The following is a 27,074-nucleotide window of genomic DNA, read 5'->3' on the forward strand; positions in this document are numbered from 1 at the left end:
GAACATTATGATATGGTAGGGAAACATGCACATTGGTGAAACAGGGCACCTGTACACATTTAAATTTGCTTGTGACAATTTTTCTTTGTCTACAAATAAAAAAGGGTTCGAGTTAATTTTTACAGGTATTTTTCCCTACATAATTATAACTGTTTTACTCTGAAAGACAGTGAAATTGGAGTATTTCTTCCTTTTCATATTCTACTTATATTTTTCTTTGCCTCGGACTGTTTGTAATCAAGGACACAAATATCCCACACCTTCTAGTACCAATGCAGCTGTAGCATAAATGAAGAAGTAGAATATTAGCTCAAGTGGAGGAAGTTCAAACTGGGCTCTATGAGACAGGAAAATGGATATTCCAATAAATAGAGTTGTTGAGGCCACAGCAAGTTATCTGCACAAAGCTGCATGGCCAGTATTTTTTAGATGGTATCATGGGTGAGTAGTTAATTAAGTAAAGACATCCAATCCCAGTGGAATCTTGGGAAAATGAGGTCGATACTTTCTTCTCCTTGAACATTGGGGCAAATCTTTGATTCTGTGGTAGCCATCTCTTGGGTGTCTCTGCCCTAAGATCTGCTTCTATTACTTTGAAAATCCTTTTTGTTGAGATGACCTTAATGTCAATGACACCCATAGGCTAAATTTAATTGCTTTTCTAAAAATACCATCTTTTTCTCCTAACAATTTCTTCAGTTCACAATTAATTAAAGTATAATGTGTTAGAAACTCTCTTGTTTAAAGTCTTCATATTCTTCACCTTATCAATTTATTTATTTACCACAAGCAGCCAATTCTGAATGCGTAGTATCTCTCTCAGCTTCTAGCTCCTCGGATTTTTCTTCTTAATATTGATTGAATTTTGAGATATTCAAAATAAACAGACCCATAGAGAGATGAAATTGTGTGTATGTGAGAGAGAGACATTTGTTATCCCTTAAAAAAAATTATAGGTAGTGGCAGGATCTTTTGTAATTGGAGGCTGAATTGCATAGTGATTATAAGTATATGTAAATTTAGGCAAGTTATTAAGTAATGCTCTCTTCTTTTTTGTTTACTCATCTGTAAAATTAGGATAATAGTACTTAAATGGTCTAGTTGTGTATTAAGAGTTGAAAAGCATTTAAAATAGTGCCTAGTACATAGTAAGTACTCAATAATAAATGTTATTATTGTGACCACTGCAATTCTGGTCATTTTTATCTTGACTATTTATATTTTAGGGGTTTGTCAGCTTCTTTTTAATTTGAGATCTCATAAGAAGCACTTACTTAAATGTCCTACTACTGATGGTGTCTCTGATTTCAGTTGAATTGATTAAAATCACACAATGGTCACAGAGCCTCAAGGTCCTTGAGGGTGAGAATATGTTACGTCCTTACGTACATTATCTCTGGGATAGCACTTTATTCACAGCAGGTGCTCAACAAATTTGGACAATGATCTGGGTCTGGATTTAGTTCTCGTTTCCTACTAGCTATGGGGCTACTTGGTTCACCTTTCTGGATTCAGGATCTCTGAGGTCCTAAAAGCCAGAGTTGGAGGCAGAAAGACTTGAGATTTGAGTTCCAGCTCTGCTGAGACTGGATCCAAGGAACCCGGGGTTATCTGATCAAACACCCCACCAAATCTCTAGTCTTTCAATATCTGTTCAATAGTATTTAGTGGAGGCACAAGGGAAATGATTTTCAGTAATAAAAATACAATATATTAACAGATTCACTAATTTATTCACTTTTTCTGGCCCAAGTAGGGTCAATGATCTGTGATTAAAAATATTGGAAGGTGAAAGTTTTTCTGTTTTAGTTTTTCTCGGGATTACTTTAGACTGTGTGCACGTGTGCTTTCTAGATCAAGCAAGTAATTGGGAGGCATCTTCAAAGATTTACATTTTAGATGATAAAATATCCAACTTGCTTCAGTCAGAGAACACCAGTGGTGCTTATTTGGTCTCAGAATTTCAGCGGGCAGTGAGAGTGGGTTCCTCCAACAAGACAGACAATTCTGGGCAGGTTTTCTTTGGTGGGTGGGTGAGTGGGTAGAGACAGACTTTTTCCTATTTGAGAGTGCTGTTTTTATATTTTGCGAGTTATATGAAGGGCTGCATGATGAAATTTGAGTTGCTTCATGCATATTACCCGACTAACATTTTAGCACTGTAAAGAAATTGGTTCCTAAGGAATTGGCTTACTGCCCTGAGGCTGATTTGCCTGTGGCTCTGCCGCTTACCAACTGCATGGTTTGGAGGAGTTATTTTAACCTCTCTAAGCCTTGGTACCATCATCCTTAAAAGGTAAGACAGTGAGAAGGGAGGAAAGGGGGACATGCCAGCCAAGTTTCTTCTCTTTATGTTAAATGCAAGCTTTCCTAGAACTACTATGTCCCAGCTTTCTCCCTGTTGGCCAGAACAGAATCACATGACCACTGCTTGCTGAAGAGTGTGCTGGAGAAAACCTTTCACTTTCCCATTCATTTTACTGTCTGCCGCTGCTACCACTTTTCCTCTCAAGGAAAAAGAGGGGGTTGACTGTGAGTCTTAGGCCATCATCAAACTGCTTTTAGGGATTGCCGTGTGTTAGAAATACTGTTATAGTAAGCATCTAGCAGAACCTTGCAGTGGAAAAATCATGGGGAAAACCCTGTGTTTTCTCATGTACCATTGTCTGTGGATTGCTAGACACAATATAGAGCTTTGGAATTTAAAAAGGAGCACACCCACATTAAATCTAGATATTATTTTAAGATGGATCTCATTTTCAAAAACCTTAAAATGCAGGGGAGCCTGGGTGGCTCAGTCGGTTGAGCATGGGGCTCTTGGTTTCAGCTCAGGTTGTGATCTCATGGGTCCTAGGATCCAGCAGGCATGGGGCTCTGCCCTCAGGATGTGGGGAGTCTCCTTGAGGATTCTTTCCCTCTGCCCTTCCCCACACTGGCATGTGCACCTGCATGTTCTCTCTCCCTAGTAAATAAATCAATCTTTTAAAAAAATGCCAAACTTTAAAATGTGAGAAAAAAAAAAACAAAAACAAAAACAAATATGCATCCTGGAATTGAGGAGCTGTGAAGTAGATGTGATTGATGATGAACCTGCAAATTTCATTTGTTTTCCTTAGAACATTTTTAAGTAGGGAATAAACATACTGCATGGCTTCAACTACTCAGAGATAAAAACAAAAAGTCTTTGTAGAGGGCATATACTCTTCTTTGAATGTAATATTTTTTTGGAAAGTATTTTAAGATTAATTTTGCAACACTGCGAAAATATTTTTATATAAAAAATAACAGGATTTTTATTTTAAAAAGCTTTGAAACTTTTCTAAATAAACCACTTATAGACGTAAAGGACACTTTTTAAAAACATTAAAAACAAAACCTATGCTGGATCAGATTCCTAAACTACCATAGGATGGGAGAGTACGGTGATCAGCTCCAAAGATTAATGCTTACTCCTCACTTAGACTGTCCAGATCAACACAGTTTATTTTCAGTTTAATTAATTAGTTAAAAGATAAATTAATGTGCATGAATGGAAGGAATCAAGTACTGGTGATCTAAGACTAATACTATTCTATGGTATCAGTGCAGATCTTTTCAAGAAAATACTGGGTTCTTAATTTAACAATTTTATGCAATAGCCAGTTCTCTTTAATTTTACCTAATTTCTCAAACTTTTTCTCTTCATGCAAGAGTTTGTGTACTTTGCAGTTTTTGTGGTGAATGTGTTAATATTCATGCCAACTCTGTGCTTTGCGTTGTTTCTAAAGAGGTATTAATATTCCTAGAATGAAGGAAACTAAAACTAAAAATCCAAATTTGTAGACAGTCGCATTCTGAGCTGAAAGCCTCAGTGAATTAACCTAATGCCAACCACTAGTGGTTTTAAAATCCAGTATTCAGATATATTACATAGCATTCCAGGAATGCCTGAGTGATTTGGTTGGTTAGGTATCCAACTCTTGATGTCAGCTCAGGTCTTGATCTTGGGGTTGTGAGTTCAAGCCCTGGATTGGGCTCCACACTGGGCATGGAGCCTATGGAAAGAAGGAAGGAAAGGAAGAAGGAAGAAAGACATATTATTCTTTATTTATCAGTTGCTTCATTACAGTTTGATATACAAAATACATAAAAACCGATTTTTTCATATAAAAATTTATCTTAACAGATTGTGGAACTTGGAGCATAAAATACATAGCAATAAATTAACAAAGACCCAACTAAGCAGTAATGCTGGGAGACATATGGGTCAAAACCAAAAAAAAATAGCCATTTGTACAACACAGATTGAAACTTTTTTGGTTAGGTTGGCAAAGAAGTTTATCAGGCTAAAGTTAGTTCCTCCAATGAGAGTCTTTGCTAAAGTGCAGTGAATTTGAAGAAACTTTCTCCGAATTAGAGGGTCAAATGTTACAGTTTTCTGAACAAAGGCCATAGATGCTCATGATGATAGTGTGAGTTAATTCTGTTTCCCCTGGTGAGGTCTCACTGTGAGAACACAATGCACCACTTTGGCTGAGATGCTGTTTCCAATAAATATGGAAATTATGGCTTCCAGTGCTGTGGCCTGGTATGAAATCTCATGGGAAATAATTTGAAACTATGTGATACGTTTAAAATTAATTCCTACCCCCCTCTCCAAAGTAACCAACCTATATTTACAAGATGTACCATTATTTCATGGCCATCCAGAAAGATGAGCAAATGCAGTACTATTTTGTAAAATGAAACCATGGTGATAAAAATCTCCTGGTCCACATATATCCTCGTTAGTGGGTGACTTGAATAAAGTAGCCTATGATTTCATGACTTGAACAAAGTGGCCTGTGCTTCTGTAAGTTGCACTTTGACCCTTCTCCCTCTTCTTTCTTGGGCTTTCCCTAATGATTCTCAGCACAGAATTATGATTCGGTTTTTTCTTTCTTTTTTTTTTTTTTTCTGTTTTGCCAGATGAGGACGGTTTTGTAATGACCGAGTTTCAAACTGAAACCCACTTTCTCAACCTTGTGAAATCCTGGTGGGACAAAGGTGAAATGTGCCTGCCATTTTCAGATTTATTTGTTGAGCCGTTACAGGCTGATTATACCATGACTGTTGAGGGAGACTGTTATGAGGAGTGGGGAGAAACAGGAGGTGAAAATCTCTGTAGATGAAGCAGAGACCCCCAGTGAGCACTCGTTAGTGCTGTTCTTAAATGACCTGACTTCACATGTGGCAACTGCCCACTGATGTCAGAAAAACCTCATCTATTCAGGCTCTGAACTTGCTTCCTGCTCCGTCGGTGCCTGAGACCAGGAGGGGCCAGGGATGTTCAGGAAGGCCCTGCGGAGCTTGGGGGCCAAGGGCGTGTGGATGCGGACCAGGACTTCTGAGCATCCTCCTTAACTTTCTGCATCGCCTGCGGTAGCTTGTTCTCTTTAAATCGTGCTACACCAGTTGAAAAAGATGTAAGGGGTTAGCCCGGCTTTCCGTTCATTTCTAACCAAAGGGCAAGGAACTCTGTGAAGATTTAGTAGATTAATAAAAATGAATGCTTGCATGCAATATTTCGAGCCCGTGGGAAGCTGGTTCTGAATAAGTTGCAGGTACGAACGTCGTGCCAGGGTTGGGGTTCCCTGAACACTGGGGCTGGGAGCTGAGAGCCCTGGGCTTCATGCAGCAGAGCTCCCGAGCAGCCCATCGGGAGGCTTATGCTGTTCTCCACAAAAGTAGGCCATAGTGGTTTGTCCCCACGCTGCCCCTTTCTTTCCAGTCTCACTTCCTCTGGGGCCAAGACTGTGGTGAAACAATGACTGAGTCAGGCCTGGGAACTTCTTCACGTGGCCATCCTGGCCGCTGCTGGCCTGAAGAGGCTCCTGAATGTCAGGTCTTGCCTGCGTTTGAAGTCACACTGACCTGGGGGAACTGGGAGAAACCCATACCAGGAAATGGGGGGCTTGTTGAGAAATCTTTCTGGTTGGCCTGCCTTGGCACACCTGTGGGCCGTTGTGGCAATTAACAGGTGGGGGTGAGGGAGACGAGATGCTCTGTGCTCCCGGTACCCAGCCAGCCACCACGTCCTGGTGCGTCTAAGAGCAGCCTCTCTCCTTCCTGCCTCCTCATGAAAGCCAACACTGTTCGGCTGCCCAGCCTCACCACAGCTGCGCCCAGCAAGCAGAGGGGAGACAGGACCGATGGCCCCAAGCCGAGGGACAAAGCCAGTCCTAATATACCAACCAGCTCTTGCCCCAGGGAAGGCTGACCCAGGCACAGAAGGGTGAGAGAGACTGCACACAGCCAGGATGAACACGACTCACTTCATTATTAGTCTTACAAAGCTGTGGTCGGCTTGTTACCGTGTCTACTTTTCACAGGGCTCTGGTGAAGGAAGCTGGAATGTTCTGAACACCCGATGTGGAGTATGGTTATTTCCTTCACATTTGTTGAATAAATAGGGATGTCACAATGCAGGATGATTCTTACTAAGAAATAGTAGCCTCAGACTAAAGACTCATGGGCTTCAACAGGAGTTCCCAAGGTGGAGACTGTTGGGATGAGAATACTGAGGCCCTAGAAGGTTAATTGATGATGCTTAAACGGTACGTGACCGGGAGCCAGAGCTGCTGGTCTGTCTGCTTTCCCATAGTCGCCTGCCTGTGATTCCATAAAACAGTGTTAGCCACAGACTTTAAATCCCAAATTTCTCCTTTGAGAAGATTCTAGCATTTGACTTCGGATGTGATGTTATGCTACTATTCATAATGGGAGACTCTTTTATAGTGTTTGCTGTGTTGTCACTATGACTTGCAGGACCCTGGGCATGGTTCCCAGTGCTCCTGACCCATTGTCAGCTCATCCGATGTTAACCCTCCTTGGTGCCTCTGAGTAGCAGCAGACCTCTGTGCTCGACTTCCTTAACTTCAGGCAGGCACCTTGCATGTGGTCCAGGTCAGAACTCTCTTCCCACTCCGTCACTTGGTCCCTTTCATTAGATCCTGCCTAACTCCACTGGTTACCTGTAAGTACAGCGCAGTGACAGGGCCCTGCGCCTCCCCAGTTGACGGATAAATGCCTGCCCACCATGGCAGGAGAGCTTCCAAGGATTGCCGGCCCACTTTCAGCATATTGTCCTGGGTCCTGGAACCCTTCTTCCTGCCCTGTATTGAGGTCAGAGTGAACAGTACGCTTTGCCTATACCAGCACGCTCACAATTGCTCCGACTGCAAGTTCAGTGCAAAAATCTCTCCTCTGCGGCCTTATCTTGCTATGACAAGATCAAACAAAACCCTGATACACATCATATTTTACTGATATTGGATAATTTTAAATATTTCTTACATGTAGAAATTCTAGAAAGTATATGAACTGAACATATTGATGATGCTTAAACAGTATGTGACCCGGGTATTTCCGCATTTAAAAAAAATATATTTTATTTATTTATTCATGAGAGACACAGAGAGAGAGACGCAGAGACACAGGCAGAGAAAGAAGCAGGCTCCATGCAGGGAGCCGGATGCAGGACTCGATCCCGGGACTCCAGGATCACGCCCTGGGCCAAAGCAGGCGCCAAACCGCTGAGCCACCCAGGGATCCCCGTATTTCCACATTTAAAGTAAAAAATGGGAGATACCCTTCTTGCACGTTTGTCTCTGTCAAAAGACAAAAAAAAAAAAATCATACATTCCCTCTTTTTACATTATAGTTTTCCTCTGTTTTTTTTCTTACTGGGAGCATCACTGTAAGCCGGGTTGTTAATTCAATTGCGACTTTGTTTTTTTTAGAGTGGGCATTTGTTCAAACAAAGAAATGCTTATCGGTGGAAATGATAACTGTGATAAATTGCCTCAGCTTTCATGCTTACCTACTATTTTCTGGTGGCACTAAATGCCAGTTTTAAGTCCAAAAAAAATTAAGCTGAATGTCTTTTCCAGCAGAGCTTCCATTTCCCACGGATAATTTATAGAGTTTTTCTCTTTTACCCCTTCTTGGACTCTCTCCTTTTCATGGCTTCACAGGTATTAATCCCCATTTATGCCCCACTGTCTACCTTGATTTCCACTTAGATTTCAGCCTTTCTGTGTCCCTTAAATCTCCCCTCATTCCTTTTTCTTCCCTTGCTTTTGATCTTCAGAGCAACTGCCCCAAGCCTTTCCCTGTTTTCTATGCTTGCATGCACGTGTACATGCACATACTCCCACACTCACACACACACACACACACACACACACACACACACTAAATGAATATTTGGTCTTTGCAAGAATTAATCCCACATACACCTTTTGTACTCATGACCTCTTTTGTCCATTAACATTGTTATGTTGTGTTTTGAGCTTTACTTTTATTTACAAAAGAACATGCTTATAGTGTCATCTGATGATAGGCCCTGAAGCAGCCTCTCCCAACATCGCATTTAAATACCCATGTTGACACAGAAAAAGGTAAAAACATAATACCAGTGGAAAATAAGACCGATAGCCTTTTGCAGGATCCCTGGAGGAATTTCCACTAATTTCAAAGCTGATGGAGCTGAACTGAGGATAAAAACTATTGTCCAATATTGGGTTTCTGTAGCAGTCAGAAAACCTGAGCAGCTGTCTCCTGTAGGTCATGTGCTTTCTGAGAAGTACAAAATACTAAAGCAGATCTTCCCCTCTACGTTAATTTTTTATATCTTCATAGGCTACAACTCCTTGTCAGATGGTGGTTCTGGAGGGGAAGTATAAAATCCATCCAAGGTGGTAAAGTCGCCTTCCTGCTCTAACACCATTGAGACTATGTAGGTGAAGGCAGAAAGAACTTGTCTAGAATTGAGTACATGGACTGTGGCTTTTTTGGTACTCTTTGATGGGGCTTTGGGGGAGAGAAATATGCAATCATGGGGAAAAAAATCTCACCTTGGTCACTTAAGGTAGTCCATGATGAATGCTAGCTAAGGACCCAAAGTGCCCAGACCCAGAGGAAGTTAAAAAACTACCACCCAAAGGGCATTGCCAGCCAGGAATTACATATTTTATCTGTTGGCCAGCTCCAAGTATGGATAACTTTCTCCTAGTTCAAGAGTGAATAAACACAAGGCACCCAAAATACTAGTCCAGGAAAAGGTAATGTTAATAATGAGGATTAACTTATTTTAAATTTTAAATTTTTTAAATTTCAACACAGAAGTTGTACATGAACACAAGCATGTAATGGATAATTAATATAAAAATACTTAGATTAAAAATTATAATCTTTTTACTTTTTAAATAATCTCACTTATCTCCCTAGAGATAGTATATTATTACATATAAGTGTACTTTACTCTTTTTAATAGCTGTACAATATTCTATTGTATGTATACTCTATAGTTTACTTTACCATTCCCCTATAAATAGACTTTTATGTGGATTCCTATATGGGATTATTACAAACAATGGTACAATGGACTGCCTTGGATATTTGTGTACATATGTAAGAATGTCTGTGGGACATATTCCTAAAAGAAGAATTATTGGGTCAAATAGTATACACATTTTGCACTTTGATAGATACACATTTCCTGTAAAATAACTACCAGTTTCCTTTCTCATTAATGGTCTATGAAAATGCCCATTTTTCCCATATTTTTGCCACATTGGACATTATCAAACCTCAAAATTTTTATCTACTTGTTATCCTATGGTTAGTAATAAAATTGAATGCCTTTTTATGTGTCTACTGGTGTAAACATCTTTAGTAATTACAAAATTTAAGTCTTATGTTTAAAACATGAAAATTTTTGTTTTGAACTCTTGATCCTAAAATTCATTTAGAAGAATAAATGGGTGAAATAGTTAAAATTTTGAGGTAAATAAAAGGTCAATGGCAGTAGAAAAAAGAATATTCAGGATATTCAATACACTCCCAGGAAACAGTCTGAAAACCTACAGACAGCACAGTGGCACAACTGGAAGGGCTATAAAATATCTTGTAAATGAAATAATTTAGTATATGATAAAAATGACATCCCAATCAATGATGAATCAAATGATCTCTCAAAAATATTTTGTTAAAATTCATAATAAAATAGTAAAATCTTAGTAAAACTAGAAGAAAGTATACCTTAATATACATATGATTTTGGACTTGGGAAGTTGTGAACTACAGGAAAGAAAAATGCTAAATCAAAAGACACATTAACTAAATCTAAACATCTCTGAATGGTTAAAAAAAAAAGCAAGCACCAAGTAAAAACCAAGTGGCCGTGAAAACTGGAGAAAATATAAAATATTTGCAACAAATATGACAGACATAGGGTTAATATCATCAATATTTAAAGGAATTTCTCAGATCCATAAGGAAAAAAAAAAAAACCCTAACACCTCAATAGAAAAATGAGCAAAGAGCATGAATAAATAAAACGTAAATTCTTCCCTGGTAGGGCTGCGCCAAGAAGAGCAAACAGCTGATGGAAATTGGATGTTTCAAAGTTAGTTGACAGATGAGAGTTCCTTTTGTGTAAAGATTCTGCTATTTGTGTTGGCGGCAATAGAGAACATTCTTGTTTTAGAGAATGTAATATTAGAGGGTAGTATATGACAAGTCACATTTTTACAATTAAATAACTTACAAGATTTATTAAGGAAAAGAAAACAGCTTCAAAAGTGCCTTATTGAAAGCAAAATGTGATCAGAGATACCATTACAGTCACCTAGTGTGAAACCATAGAGTTTCTGAATTTTACTCCCACACCCCCCAAAAAAGAAAATTGATTAATAAAAGCCTATTTATGTTTAGTTATTATGTTTCCAATTTTGTTTTAAAGATACCATTTCTTTTTTTTTAAATGTATGTATGTATGTATGTATTTATTTATTTATTTATGATAGTCACAGAGAGAGAGAGAGAGAGAGAGAGGCAGAGACATAGGCAGAGGGAGAAGCAGGCTCCATGCACCGGGAGCCTGACGTGGGACTAGATCCTGGGTCTCCAGGATCGCGCCCTGGGCCAAAGGCAGGCGCTAAACCCCTGCGCCACCCAGGGATCCCAAGATACCATTTCTTTATAGCATGGAAACTCTTACTTATCCTGAAATAAATTAGTATATGGAACCTCCTGCAGAAAATGTCTCCCCTTTTTGCTGACTCACACTCTCATCTGGTCCTTACTGCTCTAGTGGTGGAAAGAGGCAGAATGCAAACAAGAGAAGGCACATACTTATGACTCAGTTTCCCTGGTTCCTAGCAGCTTTCCTAAGGAGCAGAGGAGGCAAATCTTTTTACAAGCTGGGGTAGCCTCAGGGCTGTCTGGTCACACTGCTGCACAAGAAAGAAGTATGTGAAAGGGAACTCTAACAGTGTGTTGCTGGAAGGATGCAGAATTTGCAGTCTCTTTTCAGTGCTGTGGCCAGTAGTGAACTTGGTCCTGATCCACTGCAGTGTTTCCTGGTCCAGGAGGGAGCCTTGTGCTTCCAGTGGCTGCAGCCCAGTAATCCAAATTCTAGTAGTCTATCCTAAGAAGAAAATAAATCAAAGATTTATGTAAAATAATATGCATTGCAGCATTATTAAAAATGGCAAAAATGTAGAAGCTTATTCTCAAATAGAAGAATGTTTAAATAAATTATGGCACCTTCATGAAGGTAGAATATTATTACAGCCATTAAAGACTCATGTTTTTAAAGACCATTTAACCAAATGGGAAAACACATTATTATGTTAAGTGAATAAAGCGAGGTTCAATTGGTATTTATAGTATGAGCCCATTTTATAAAACGAAGGAAAAAAGAAGTGCATAGGAAGAAACTAGAGTGGAATATTCTAAAGAAAATTTAACAGTTTATAGCTAAATAATATTGTATGGAGTTACATTTTTATGCATTTCTTTTTTCCACCCAAAATATTTCACTGTGAGCAAATATTTTTTTCAGAAGTTTGTGTGTGTACACACATACATGTACATACACACACCTTCAAATATTACATTGAGGTATACAAGGAGTTAAACTTTTTTGTATATGTGTTTCTTTGTAGAGAAAAGCAGGAGCTTCAGCTTTTGAATTAGAAAACAACAGGCAAAACTCATTTGGAGGACTATGTATTAATGGCAATAAGCTTTAACTGAGAGAAGATGTTTTAATTGTATTCCTTGTTTTAAATGATAAGGCTTCCCCACTTTATTGCCACCTTCTTCTTGGAATATGCTTTTCATACTAGTGTTGAAAGTAGCATTTTTATGAAGCATAAAAGTCTAGAAAATAAAGATGTGGTATAATCAAGTGTGAGGGCTAAATAAGTGAAAATGGATACTCATCTCACAAAATTGCTGTTGCCCATCCTCAATTTTCTTACCTATGTTATAATTTCTGCCTCTGAAAAAAAGCTACTTATAAAAAGTGTCCACTTGAAGCTTCTCTGAAAGATGGCAGTTCACATACACTACTCTCCAAAATGCTGATGAAAATGGACAATAAGATCCATACATGGAGGTAGGAGGGAATGGTGAGACTAGAGAATTATCCTGATAAAATACTACAAGCCTCAAGAAGTTTTGTCAAATATAGTCTGATTTTGAATAAATTAAAAGAAGGCACCAGCAATCAATAAAATTTCCCTCCTCGGGACTTTGTGCTATATATTTCTGTAGGTGGAGTGGTTTAGAAAAGGTTCACAGTCTTCAAATCAGGTGAATAGGGTTGGGTAGGAGGCAAGAAAATGAAAGAAGGAGCACATCTGTGGAAAGCTGACTTCTGAATGACAGTCCCTCTGTCTTTTCTATCCCATAAGGAAGAATTTCCCTTAAGAAATTCTTAAGTTGACTCTAAAATGGCAGGCACAAATTAGATGAGAAGGCTAAAATAAATGACAGTAATTTCTGCAATGAAAACCAATAGCAGAAAGCAAGACCAACTCGGTGGAAATGTAAATTGGCACATCTATGGAAGACAATTAGGGAATAGCAAATGCTAATCTAAATTAAAAATATAGCCCTTGGGTAATTGGAGTAGATATATTATCCTCTGTTCCACTCACAAAGTACAACTGAAAACCATGGACATTATACACAAGACAAGCACAAGGTTCTGAAAGGTGGAGACATGGTCGAGGACCTCAGGACCAGAGAAGTGACCCAGTGGTGAGTTTCCTAAATTTTCTTCTTGTCTCATATATCCAAGACTAGACACTGAAAAAGCCAGCAACATGGGATGCTTAAGGTTATAAACAAGAAAGAAATCCCAATGAAGTCTACTCCTTTTATCCAGAAAGATAGGAAGGAAATAGCAGGAAAGATAGAACACTTTTACCTAATAAACTCTTTACTCCTCCAAACACTACAGAAAAAAACTAACCCCACTGTCACCCTTGCCAGGAAAGGCAGAGTGGATCTAGACTTTCACCCACTAGAAGCTATAACAGTACTCCTAATGAAGTGCTGCTGTCAAAGACCAAACAGGGAGCCAGGACTTTCATCCCCACTGGCCAGAAATAAGTTGCTCCTTTTCCCTTCCTTGTTGCATTGTTAATGGAGATCACCTGAGGAGTCTAGACTTCCATCTTCACCTGGAAAAAATTAACCATCTCTCCCTTTTCCTGCTTAGATTATGATAGAAGAGACCTAGCAGAGACTTACCATTTCCCAGTGGTAATGAAGCTACTCCCAGATCAGTGTCTTAGACCTTATGGAGAGCCAGAACCTTCAACTGGGACCAGCAATAATGAGAAACACCAACGGTGGTCTCAATGGAGCAATAATGAGATGTCATCTTCCCTGTCCTTATAAGATTAGTGTCAGGAAAGGCCAATTAAAATAAAAGGTTTAAATAAGACCCAGAGTTTCAGAGCAGGTTTTAAGTGAAATTTTCTCTTTATACCAAGAATCAGGAAGATCTCAAATTATATGAAAATAGATACTCAATAGATAGTAACATTGAGATGACTGTCAAAATTATCTGACAAGGATTTTAAAGCATGCATGATAAAAAATGCTTCAACAAGCAACTACAAATATGCTTGAAATACATGAAAAATTAGAAAGCCCCAGCAAAGAAATAGGAAGTCTCAGTAAGGAAATGTAAAATATGGAGAAGAATCATATCAAAATTTTAGCACTAAAAAATACAAAACCTGAAATAAAAAGCTCAGTGGATGGGCTTCACAGCAGAATGGACAGGATAGAGGAAAGAATTAGTGAACTGGAAGACAAAATGAGAGAAACTAACTCTAACTTCATCTCAACAGCACAGAGAAAATAGAATAAGAAAAAAAAATCAATGAACAGAGTCTCAGAGACTTGTAGGAGTATAATAGAAATTTAATATACATGCCATTGAAGTACCAGAAGGAAAGGAGAAAGAGGGCATTACTAAAAAACATCTTGGAATTATAATGGGTGCAGGGGGGAAGATACAATGGCTGAAATTTTGCTAAATTTGATTAGAGGTATAAACCTAGATCCAAGGAGCTGAGAAAATCTCAAATACAGTAAACAAATAAATCCACACCAAGACACATTATATTAAATTTGTGAAAACTGTTGTCAACTTTGAAAGCAGCAAGATAAATGACACCTTACTTATAGGAGACAAATGGATGGACAGCAGATTTCTCATCAGAGACAATGGAAGCCAGAAGGAAATGGCACAATATTTTTGAAGTACTGAAAGAACTGTGAGCCCCAAACCCAAACTCAGTACAAATATCCATTAGTAATGAAGAAGAAATCAAGACATTTTCAGAAAAAGGAAAACCAAGAGAATTCTATATTGGCAGACTTTCCCTAAAAAAAGTGACTTGAGGAAGTTCTCTGAACAGAAAGAAAACAGAAAAAGGGTCTTTGGGAAATCAAGAAAACATGGTAAGCAAAGGTATGGGTAAATACATTAGACTTTCCTTCTCTTGAGGACTCTAAATTACAGGTACTGGTAGTCTAAAATTAAAACACTATCTGATGGAGGTTCTAAATGAATGTAGAAGAAATATTTAATACAATTATATTTTAAATAGAGAAGGGAAAGGGACATACGGAAAGTAAGTTTCCTGTCCTTCACTTGAACTGGTAAAAATAGATAAGTTTATATATATATGTGTATATGTGTATGTGTATAGTACCTAGGGCGGCCACTAAAAAATTATACAAAGAGATACATTCCAAAACATGAGATAAACCAATTTGGAATCCTATAGTGCCATCTGATCCACTTGAAACACAATAAAAAACAGAAATGAAAAATAGAACATAAAATAAAAAATAGATGGAAGACTGAGTCCTAATATATCAATAATTACATTAATGCAGATAATCTAAAAATATCAGAGACATAAATTGTCAGGGTTGATTACATGAATCAACTCTATACTATTTATAAGAAGTTTCAAATATAACAATATAGGCACATTGAAAGTAAAAGTATAGGACTATGTATATAAAACCATGCAATTATATATTATGCAAACATTAAAGGAAGTCAAGATAAAATTATTAGATAATGTTTCTCAATATGTGTGCCTTTTTCCTTTTGCTTGCCTTACACTACTCTGTTACATGAGAGGGCTGGAAGTAGATAATCGTTGCTTTGTACTCAACCTAAAAAAGAAAGTTAAATCATTCACCATTAACTGTAATGTTATTTGTAGCTTTTTTTTTAAGATTGTAATATACTGAATTGGCAAAAAAATTGCCAGAGACAGAGTAGACATTATATAAAAGAATCAGTCCACCAAGAAGACCTAGCAATCCTAAATGTAAATGCACCAAACAACAGAACTTCAAAATGTGAAGTAAAAACTGATAGTACTAAAGGGAGAAGTAGACAAATCTATAATTCTTAGGTGGACACTTCAACACCCCTTTCTCTACAGTTGATAAGGCACCTATGCATAAAATCAATGAGAAGAATTCATAACACCATCAACTGACATTCATAAAATACTCCTTCTAACAATGGCAAAGTACATATTCTTTTCAAATACTGACAGAACATATACCAAGAAAGACCTCATCCTGCATCAGAAAATAATCTTACAAATTTAATAGAATTGATACCATATTGAGTATATTCTCTAACCCCAATAAAATTAAGCTAGAAATCAATAACAGAAAGATAGTAATATGATCTAATGCTTTAAAACTAACCAACATATTTCTGAGTAATCCATGGGTCAGTGAAGTGTCAAGGGAAATTAAAATATACATTGAACTAAATGAGAATGAAAATACAACATAACAAAATTTGTGGGCAGCAGCTAGAGAAGTTGTGGGAGGGAAATGTATAGGACAAACTCATATATTAAAAATGAGGAAATGTCTTAAATCAGTAACCTAAGTTCCCACCTTAAGAACCTAGAGAAGGAAAAAAAAAAAAAAAAAAAAAAAAAGAACCTAGAGAAGGTATAGCAAATGAAACCTAAAGTAAGCAGAAGAAAGAAAATAATAAAAATAAAATTAGAAATCAGTGAAATTGAAAACAAAAGCAGTAGAGAAAATCAATGGAACAAAGAACTGATTCTTTGAAAAGATCAATAAAATTGACAAACCTCTAGCAAGACGGACAAAGAGAACCACAAATTACTAATATCAGGATTGAAATGGCAGATATCTTTGCAGATCTTACAGGCATCAAAAATAAATAAGGGTGATATGAACTATTTTATCCCCATGAATTCAACAACTTAAATGGAATAAATCAATTCCTTGAAAAACACAGAGCATTACAATTCACCCAATATATTGTAGATGATTTGAATATCCCTGTAACTATTAAGGAAATAGGATTTATAATTTAGAAGCTTCTCCAAGAGAAATCTCCAGGCCCAGTTTCTTCAGAGAGTTCTATTCCACACTTAAAAAAATAATAACAGTTCTGCTCAAATTTTTCCAAAAAATAGAAGCCTTTTTAATCATTAGATGAAGCTAGTATTGCCCTAATACCAAAACCACACAAAAACAGTACAAAAAAACTACATATCAGTATCATTTATAAACATAGATGCAAAAATCCCTAACAAAATAGTAACAAATAAAATTCATCAATATGTAGACGAATTCTAAATCATGACCTAGTGGGATATATTCCATGGGTGCATGGATGGTTCAATATTTGAAAGTCAACCTATGTGATCTACAAAATGAACAGGGTAAAGAAGAGAAGACACATGAGCATATCAATTGATATAGAAAAAGCATTTGACAAAATTCGACACCTGTTTACAGTAAACTTCCATAAAAAGTCAGGAATGAAGAGATTTCTTCAATTCAGTGTATTACAATCTTAAAAAAAAAAAAGCTACAAATAACATTATAGTTATACGTGAAGGATTTAACTTTCTTTTTCAGGTTGAGAACCAAACAAGGATTATCTGCTTTCAGCTGTCTTATGTAACAGAGTAGCATAGGCAAGCAAAAGGAAAAAGGCACACATATTGAGAAAGAAAGAATAAAACTGTATTTATTTGTAGATGATATGATTACATACCAGAAAATATCAGAGAGTTTGTAAAACAAACAAAAACCCAAAACTAATAAGTGAGACCAGCAAGGTCATAGAATACAAACTAAACATACAAAAATCAATTTAATTTCTATGTACTAGCAATGAACATATTGACACAGAAATTTGAAAATACAATATCACAATTGCAAAAAGAATTTCTCATAAATCTAACAAAACACCTATAATATTTGTATGCTGAAAACTATACAGTTACTGTCAAAGAAAAAAAAAAGGTCTAAATAAATGGAAAGACATGCCATGTTCATGAAGTAGAAGATATCTGTTCTTCCCAAGGTGATACATGTAAGTTTTGATAGCAATTCCTGTCAAAGTCCCAGGAAGATTTTTGTGGATGTTGACAAGATTATTCTAAGTTTTATGTGGAAAAGCAGAGGAACTAGGGTTATTTAAGAATTTTGAAAAATGCAAAATAAAATGGGAGGAATCAGTCTACCCAATTCCATGATTTATTATATAACCACTATAATCAAAACTATAGTATTGGTGGAGGGATAGATGGATCAATGGAAGAAGACAGAAAACCCAGATGAAGACCCACACAAATACTCACAGCTGACTCTTGACAGTTCCAAATGCAATTCGGTGGAGACAGATACCCTTTAACAAAGTGCTGGAGCAATTGAAAATTCATAGGCAAGAAAATGAGCCTCAATTGCAACCTCATGTATGATACAAAAATTAATTCAAGGTGGACCATAGACTTAAATTATAAAACTATTAGAATAAAGTAGAAAATTTTGAGGATTTAGGCATAGACGAAGACTTCTTAGACTCACACTCAAAGCATTATTCATAGAAGGAAAAATCAATAAATTAGTCTTAATTATTATTAAATTTTTTTTACTCTGCAGGACTGTTGGGAAGATGAAAATAAAAGCTACAGACTGGGAAAATATTTGCAAACCACCAACCCGAGAAAAGACTAATACCTTAGAATATATAAAGAACTCTCAAAAGTCAATAATAAAAAACAATCCAGTTAAAAAATAGAGAAAAGAAATGACAAGACATTTTGCCAAAGAGTATATATAGATGGTTAATAAGCATGTGAAAAGATGGTGAACATCATTAGTCATTATGGAAATGCAAGTTAGAATTGCAAAGACATATCACTATAAACTGATGAGAGCAGCCAAAATAAAAACTAGTGAGAACATCAAATTCTGGCAAAGATGCAGATAAACTGGATCACCTACACTATCCTGGGTGGAATGTTAAATGGTACAACCACTTTGGAAAAACCATTTGGCAATTTCTTTAAAAACTAAGCATTGCAACTGCCATTCGAACCATCGATTGCATTACTGGGCATTTATCCCAGAAAAATGAAGATTTATGGTAACAACAAAACCCATACACAAATGTTTATAGCATGTTTATCTGTAATAGCCAAAAAATTGGAAGCAACCCAAATGTCCTTCAGTGGCCATATGGCTAAACAAACTGAGATACATACATACCATGGAATAGTACTCAGCAATAGAAAGTTGTCGATACAGGCAACAACTTTGATGGATCCCCAGAGAATTATGCTGAATGAAAAATGCCAGTCCCAAAAAGTTACATTCCGCATGGTTCCATTTATGTAACATCCTTTATATGACAAGATTATAGGAATGGAGAATAGACAAGTAGGTTCCCAGAGGCTAAGAAAGGGATAGGGGAAAGAGATTAAGTGGATATGGCTTCTATAAGGGCCACACAAACATTTTTTGTGATGGAAGAGTTCTGTGTATTGTTTCAATGAAAATACATCTTGGTTGTAATTTTATACTGTAGTTTTGCAAGATGTTACCATTGGGGAAAACTAGGTAAAGGGTATAACGTAGGTCTGTATTATTTCTTAAAAAGGCATGTATCTATCATTATTTCAAAATAGTTTTAAAAATAGATGTATACTTTAATCCTGAGTTGTACTTATGAGATTTATCCATAGATATATTCATTTCAGATTTAGCTATAATAGCAAAAGACTACAAATGTGTTTTAGTTCATCAGGGGCTATAGGTTTTAAATAAATTCATATAACGCAGGTATCACAAAGAATGAAAGAGCACGTAATATTGATTCCTATGCAATAATGCAAACTCTAGTACTATGCTTTGGTATGTTATTTTTAGAACATGTTAATATAACCAAGAGTGTATATTTGCATTTTTAAGAATTTATTTATTTATTTATTCATGAGTGATAGAGAGACACAGGCAGAGGGAGAAGCAGGCTCCATGCAGGGAGCCCGGCGTGGGACTCGATCCCGGGTCTCCACCTGGGCCGCAGGCGGTGCTAAACCGCTGCGCCACCGCGGCTGCCCTATATTTGCATCTTTATATGCACAGATTACTTTTGGAATGGTAGACAAATGACTCAAAGCCATGGTTGAACTTGAGAAGAAGAGCTATGTGTTTGGTGGGCAGGTGTGAAAGAAGCCTTATTTACTATCTTTATACACTCTGTTGTACAAATTTTATACTTTGTACTTATATGGCCAATTGAAGAGTATATTGGCATGTTTCAAAATATAAGAGAACATCCAAAAAAGAGACTCAAGTATGTGTATGGGGATTTAATGTATAACAAAGGGAGCAGTTTATGACTGTAGGGGGGAAAGATGCATTATTTCATAAAAGATCTTGGGAAAACTGCCTAGCTATTGAAGGAGGATGAACAGTCTTGCAACTACATAACTCTTTACATCCAAATAAATTCCAAATTACATGAAGATTTAAGTGTAAACAATGAAAAAATATTAGTAGAAAATATAGGTACACATTTCATAATCTTGTGGTAGGAAAAGTTTTTTCAAGCCTAGCAGCCCCAATCACAAAGGAAAAAGACCGATGGATTTAATTTTTATATTAAGTATATATAAGCTTACTTATAAGTTTACTCTTTTGTACGACTAAAACACCAGTGTCCAAATACATAAACTACATTAAATGATACAATACCCCTCAACAAGAGAGTGGCAAAATAAATTGTCATGTATTTGCATAATTAGTTACTACACAGCAACAAAAATGAGGGAAATATAGACAGAAGGAGCAGCACGGATAAACTTTGTGGATATAATGCTGGGCTAAAAAGCTATTTACAAAACCACTTCCTGGTGTTAAATGTCAGGATGGTGGTTCATTTTCAAGGGGAAGGATAGAGTTGTGACTGGCAGGGACGTGACGGGGCTTCCAGGGTGCTGCTAATGTTCCGGATCTTAGGTGGTAGTACAGGGGTGTGTCTGCTTTGTGGTAGTTCATTAAGCCGTGTATTATTCTGTATGCATATTTTACTTTAATAAAGCAGTCTTAAAAACAAACATACAAAGACATAACATTTTGTGACTTTCATAATGGCAAAGACTTGTTTTTTTAAATGAAGTTGTCTTTTGACAGTACGGTAAATGATAAAACTTTTCAGAAGGCAAATTGGTAATGTGTTTCAAAATTTTATTTAACAATTTCTATTAAAGGAATTTGTCCTAAGGATAGAGTGAGACAAATGTAAGAGGAAGTGTCTATAATGATTTCCATAATAGCTTTATTTATAAAAATGAAAAATCAGAAACAAACTAAATGCCCAACATTGAGAGATTGTTTAACTGATAATGATACATAAGGAGTATGTATCATTACGCTAGATATATACAGCAGGGTTATTTTTCTTTGTGTGCAAAGCAATATGAGTAGTTTGGTGAGCAAAATAGAAATTTTAGATCTATTCATCTCATGTAAACACACTCACATACACACTTAAATATACACACTCAAAACCACATTTTAAAAGCTAAATTTTAAATAGCTAAATAGTTTGAGACATTATTCATTAAAATGTTATCAGAATTTATCTGAGTTTTTGTGTGTATTTTTATTCTCTTTTCATTTTTACCTTTTGAATTTCTAAAAAAGCAAGCACAGGTAGATAGAACTTTGTAATACCTGAAGAATATAATAAAACATAAGTAAACAAAAATACCAGAACAGCATATTTGTATGTTTTTTAGAGTTATCTGCTACCCCTAGCAGTATTCAGGGTTTTAGCTAAAATGGGGGAAAAAGAAGAAGGGAAAGATAGAGAACTATGAATAAACCATATATTTATTAAGTTTAATGGTGTTACATAATAACATTGAAAAATGTGAATCTTACTACTGCAAAGAACTTGTCTGACGTATGAGCAGAATTATTTCCATATCATCCTTAAATAAAGTTATTTTCATTTACATATTGAATTATCATGATGTAATTATAAGTATTTTCTAGTATATTGAAAGACCCTAAAAAGTGATATATTCCAAACTTAAAGAGTTTTCATAATTGATTAGACCAGGGATGGTTCCAGGTTTTTATGGAGTTTTAAAGTTATATAATTTTTGAGTCTGCCTTTAAGAAAAAGAACAAAAATTTTTTAAAGATTTTATTTATTCATGAAAGACACACACAGAGAGAGAGGGAGAGAGAGAGAGAGAGGCAGAGACACAGAGGGAGAAGCAGGCGCCATGCAGGGAGCCCGATGTGGGACTCAATTCTGGGACTCCAGGATCACGCCCTGGGCCGAAGACAGGTGCCAAACTGCTGAGCCACCCAGGGATCCCCCCAAATTTTAATATCTTGTTAGTTAATGGGCCATGGAAGGGCATATGAAAATAGAGGTTCCTAGCATTCCAGTTCTTTAACTTCATGTTAAATTCACCTGTTTAGACACATAAGCTTTCTTATGTTCTGTGTCCCTTTTGGGAGGAATTATTGCTCAATACTATTAAATCATGATAACACACTTATCAGTTACTAATGCAATTTAAAGGTATCTTATGGGCAGATTCATTAAAATACAAAAAAAAAAGAATACATATTTAAGTCTTATTGTGGAAGGTTGTTTAAGCTTATTGATGCTTTAAGGCATTATGCACATAATCATTGGATATATTTATTCCTCTTATTTTAATTTTTTAAAAGATTTTATTTATTTATTCATGGGAGACACACACACACACACACAGAGAGAGAGAGAGAGAGAGAGAGGCAGAGACATAGGCAGAGGGAGAAGCAGGCTCCATGCAAGGAGCCTGACGCAGGACTCGATCCTAGGCCTCCAGGATCACACCCTGGGCTGAAGGCAGCACTAAACCACTGAGCCACCCAGGCTGCCCATTCCTCTTATTTTAAAGAAAGTAATTCGTTCAACAAATAAGTATTTGATTAATTAATTAATTAATTAATTTCAGAAATAGCACCACACTTATGGGTGGAGGCAGGCTGTTCAGAAGAGAATATTAGAATTTTAGAATTCCAAAATTTGGCTTCAGAATGTATTCAGATTTTACATCAGAGCTTCTCAAACTTTAACATATATTTAACATTCAGTTCATGTGGGGATCTTGTTAAAACGCAGGTTCTGATTCAGATGCTGGAATAGGGTCCAGCATCCTGCATGTTTGGCACGTTCCATATGATGGCTCTGCCGCTGGTCCTTAGACCACGCTTGGTGTAGAGTGAGGCTCCACACCTTCTCACCTGTCTGCAGCATCCCCTCATCAGAAGCAGGAAGGTGCCTCCAGGGCCTCCACGCGTAAGCTGCCGGGGAATGTTCCAGTCTCCTGGTTCTTAGGGGCAGCTGATGAGTGCCTAACTGTGAAGGCCAATGTAGGACCTGGATTATTCAAAGCAACAGACCACAGTGGAGGACATTGGGTGAGTGGAGGAGTAAGAGCCAGAAAGTGAGCCCGAGTGCTGAGAAGAGTCCACCTCTTCCTGCACTACTGTGGGGAAGTGTTTATGAGTAAGCAAGACAGGCAAACTGTTGTCATTTCCAGCCTGCCATCAGAAGCGCAGGTGAAACGGTGTGAACTTCCAATAGGAATTCAAGAGTTTTAAAAAGAGACTCAAGAATTATTCAGCTCTGGTCACACATATGTGGTTGCTTCCATTTCAGGGTTTAGGGTGTGCTGTGCGTAGTGACAGCCCTCCCAGCAGGCAGCCTGTCCCACCTGTGACTTCTGGGAATCCTCATCCTCAGGGACTGACTGCAGCCAGTGTTTCCCGGGTCCCTCACACCACGGTAAGGAGTCTTTTCGTCGTGTTTTTGACACTGCACTCATTATGCTGTGAAGCTAACTGTAGATTCTCGCTGGGGTCAGGCAGGGGTGCAGAGCTCTGAAGAGGTGCTTTCCAGTGGACACTACTCCAGCGATCACAGAGATAGGACTGGTTACTATCAGGGCCAACTAAGAAAAGCACGAAATGCCCTGTTGCTCCTAATTTTGATACTTTTCATCCCTAGGAGAGTTGATCCATGTACTTTTGACTATGGTAAAAAGAAAAAAACAAGTAAAAAAACCCCCATAAAACATGATGTTTATCTTAACACGTTTTTAGTATTCGGTACAGTATTGTTAACTCTACGTACGATGTTGTACAGATCTCTAGAACTTTATATTCATCTTTCAGGACTGAAGCTCTATACCCATTGAAACTCCCTATTTCCTTTGCCCACTACCCCCAGGCAACCACCATTCTACTTTCTGTTCCTTTGAATCTGACTACTTTAGATACCTCATGTAAGTGGAATCACAGAGTATTTGTTTTTTCTGTGAGTGGTTTATTTCACTGAGCCTTATGTCCTCAGGTTTTATTCATGTTGTAGCATGTGTCAGGATTTCCTTTTTTATGGCTAAGTAATAGTCCATTGCATGTATGTACTACATTTTCTTTATTCATTCATCTGTGGATGGACTTCTAGGTTGTTTTCACTTTTTGGCTATTGTGAATAATGCCGCCATGAATATGGGTGTGTAGATATCTCTTTGAGATCCTGATTTCAGTTATTTTGCATATAGACCCAGAAGTAGGACTGTCTGGTTATATAGATATTCTGTTTTTAATCTTTTGAGGAAACTGCTTCCTGGTTTTCACATCAGCTGCACCATTTTGCATTCATTTACAGTAACACTTGCTATTTTGTTTGTTTTGTTTTGTTTTTATAATAGCCATCCTAACAGGTGTGAGGTGATGTACCTTAGATACAACACTCTCAAACTAGTAACTTGCAAGAGTATGAGTATAATCTGTTTGGGGTACATTTGTGTTATCACTTCTAACATTTTCTGCTACCGTTGACTGATTTGGTCACTGGGATTTACTTTGTTTGCCCTTCTTGGCTATAACACACACCGTCTTATTCAAAATGAGCCTTCATGGGACATTAGTCTGTTTTCTCTGACTCCTTCACAGAGGTCAACCTTGACTAGTTGAAATGGGTTTTCTTTGGCTTTGCCTTCCTATGGTCACCCTCCCCTATGAAGCAACTTACCAAGAATTCTTAAAAATAGAGTATTACCATTCATATGTGAGGATGGCTGTTGACATGATTGACTGGATATGAATGACTAAAAAAAATGCAGAATTGTCAAAAAAGGAAAAGAAAGTGTCCCCTCTGAATGTGACATCAGAATCTTGAGTATCTTTTAGGGAATCTGTTTATGTGCCCAGTGCATGAGGCTGGAAAGCAATGTGATATTGCTGGAACTCATGAAGAAGAGCAAGGTTTCATGCCAGGGGCAAGCCGTGGCCTCTGGGCAGAGCTCCCAGCTGCTGAGAGGTTTACTTGTTTTGCAGACTGTACAAAGTAATTGGTTGTTAAGTCACATTCTGTGGTTGCTTTACAAAGTGGCTTTACAAAAGTAGCATTGCTAGGATGCATTAGAAATTATGATTTAAGATTGAACTGGCTCTGTTGAAATAACCTAAATTACATGCTGCAACATTGTTTTCCCCAAGTGGCTAAAATCACTGACTTAAGATATTTAAAATGTCAGTAACGAATATTCTTAATAAGCTTGGAAAGTCTGCCATACTTCAGGGAGTATCATAGGTCTTCATCATCATCTAAGTAGACCTTTGAGACCACATGGGTTGTGACTTGATTTCTCTCATTATGAATAAATCCAAAATGACTGATGCATCCTGACATCCGGATAGGGCTGGACCAGATGTGTGACTGAGTCATATTTACAAGTTCCTTGCTTCAAATCCTTCAGTGTACATTTAGCATCTAACATTTAAACATTTAGACTGAAGGATTATTCTTCTTAAGTATGGTAATTCTTGATGCCTAACAGATGGATCCATGGAAGCATGTGCGTGTCTGGGTATACAGAACTAGATTAAGGAATGACAACTTCCCTGGGCATCACTGTATACCAGTAGAATATCATTACTATAGATGGCAAATGTGGCACCTGTTAACTCAGGTTTCTACATGTAACACTTAGGCAATTGGTAAGACAGTATTATTCCAATTCCCTCATGGGGATGGGGAACAAGATTACAATAAGAATTGTTGCCATTGTTGAACTATCTCTATTGAATATTTTCATAATAATAACAAAAAATTCTTGGCATTGCTGAATGGTTTCTATTGAATATTTTGCATAGTGTTAAGGCAAGCTGCACCACTATTCTAGTTTAGAATCACTTGATCTTTGGCAATTCAGTTAGTTGAAATTCTTATAGTGAGTGTTATTTTATATAGGGCCGTTTATTGGAAATGAGTGGTTTAGTTTTTAACATTTATTTCATTTTATTGAGACATGTAACATTATATTAGTTTCAGGTATACAACTTAATGATTTGTGTATGTATTCCGAAATGATCTCTGATTAAGTGTCGTTAACATCTATTACCACATTTAGTTACAAATTTTTTTCCTTGCGATGGAGACTTTTAAAATGCACTCTCTTTGCAACTTGCAAATATGTAATACAGTATTATTCACTACAGTCACCATACCATTCGTTCATTTTTACTATCTAAAAGCTGTTAGGGTATTTTCCGAGAATTTGTTGGGTTTGGTAAATCATAAAAGAAAACCAAACTGAAAAAAGGACCATAAGAAAGTGGAAAATGTTTTGACAACCTGAAAATAAACAAAAAAACTTTGAAAGCCATTTTGTAACTTTATATCTGTGCGCATTACCACTGCCCTAGTGAGCATGAATAACTAATTCTGTCCAGTAATGAGAGACCAAATAATTGTAAAATGAAAGAGGTTGAAGCCTGTGAAAGCGATGTTCATTTAGTACATGAACTATTAACCATAAAGAGATACATACTTCTGTTAATATAAAATAACTTCCCTCCAATTCCACTTGATAAATGTTCAGTAATACCTCAAAAGTCATAGTTTGAGTGGTCACCAAATCTTTAGCCTTTCTGGGGACACTCACATGATTCAATCTCTGTCTGGAGATTGTGTGTGTGTGTGTGTGTGTGTGTGTTTGAGAGAGAGAGACACGAGTGAGCAAGTACAAGCATGCATAGTTGAATACAAGCACAAGAAAAGTACTCATATGCATGTGAGATGGATTCCAGTTTGAGAAAGCTAGAATCTATTTATCACCGGCAAATTTCACAAAAACATTCCATAAATACCAAGAGCACTTTGCCTTTACAATACCACATTGGAGAAATATCTGGACTCTGTCCCGATGGCCAGGGCAGATGGTTGATATCATGTGCTAAGAACAGGCACTTTGCAGTTCTCAGTGTTTGGAACTTTGCCATATAAATTTGAAATGGGTTGAAGTGAAATGCTGGGATTTTCATAAACTTATTTGAGGGTGTGAAATTTCAAAACT

The sequence above is a fragment of the Vulpes vulpes genome, chromosome 6 (assembly GCF_048418805.1).
Source record: "Vulpes vulpes isolate BD-2025 chromosome 6, VulVul3, whole genome shotgun sequence".
NCBI lineage: Eukaryota > Metazoa > Chordata > Mammalia > Carnivora > Canidae > Vulpes > Vulpes vulpes.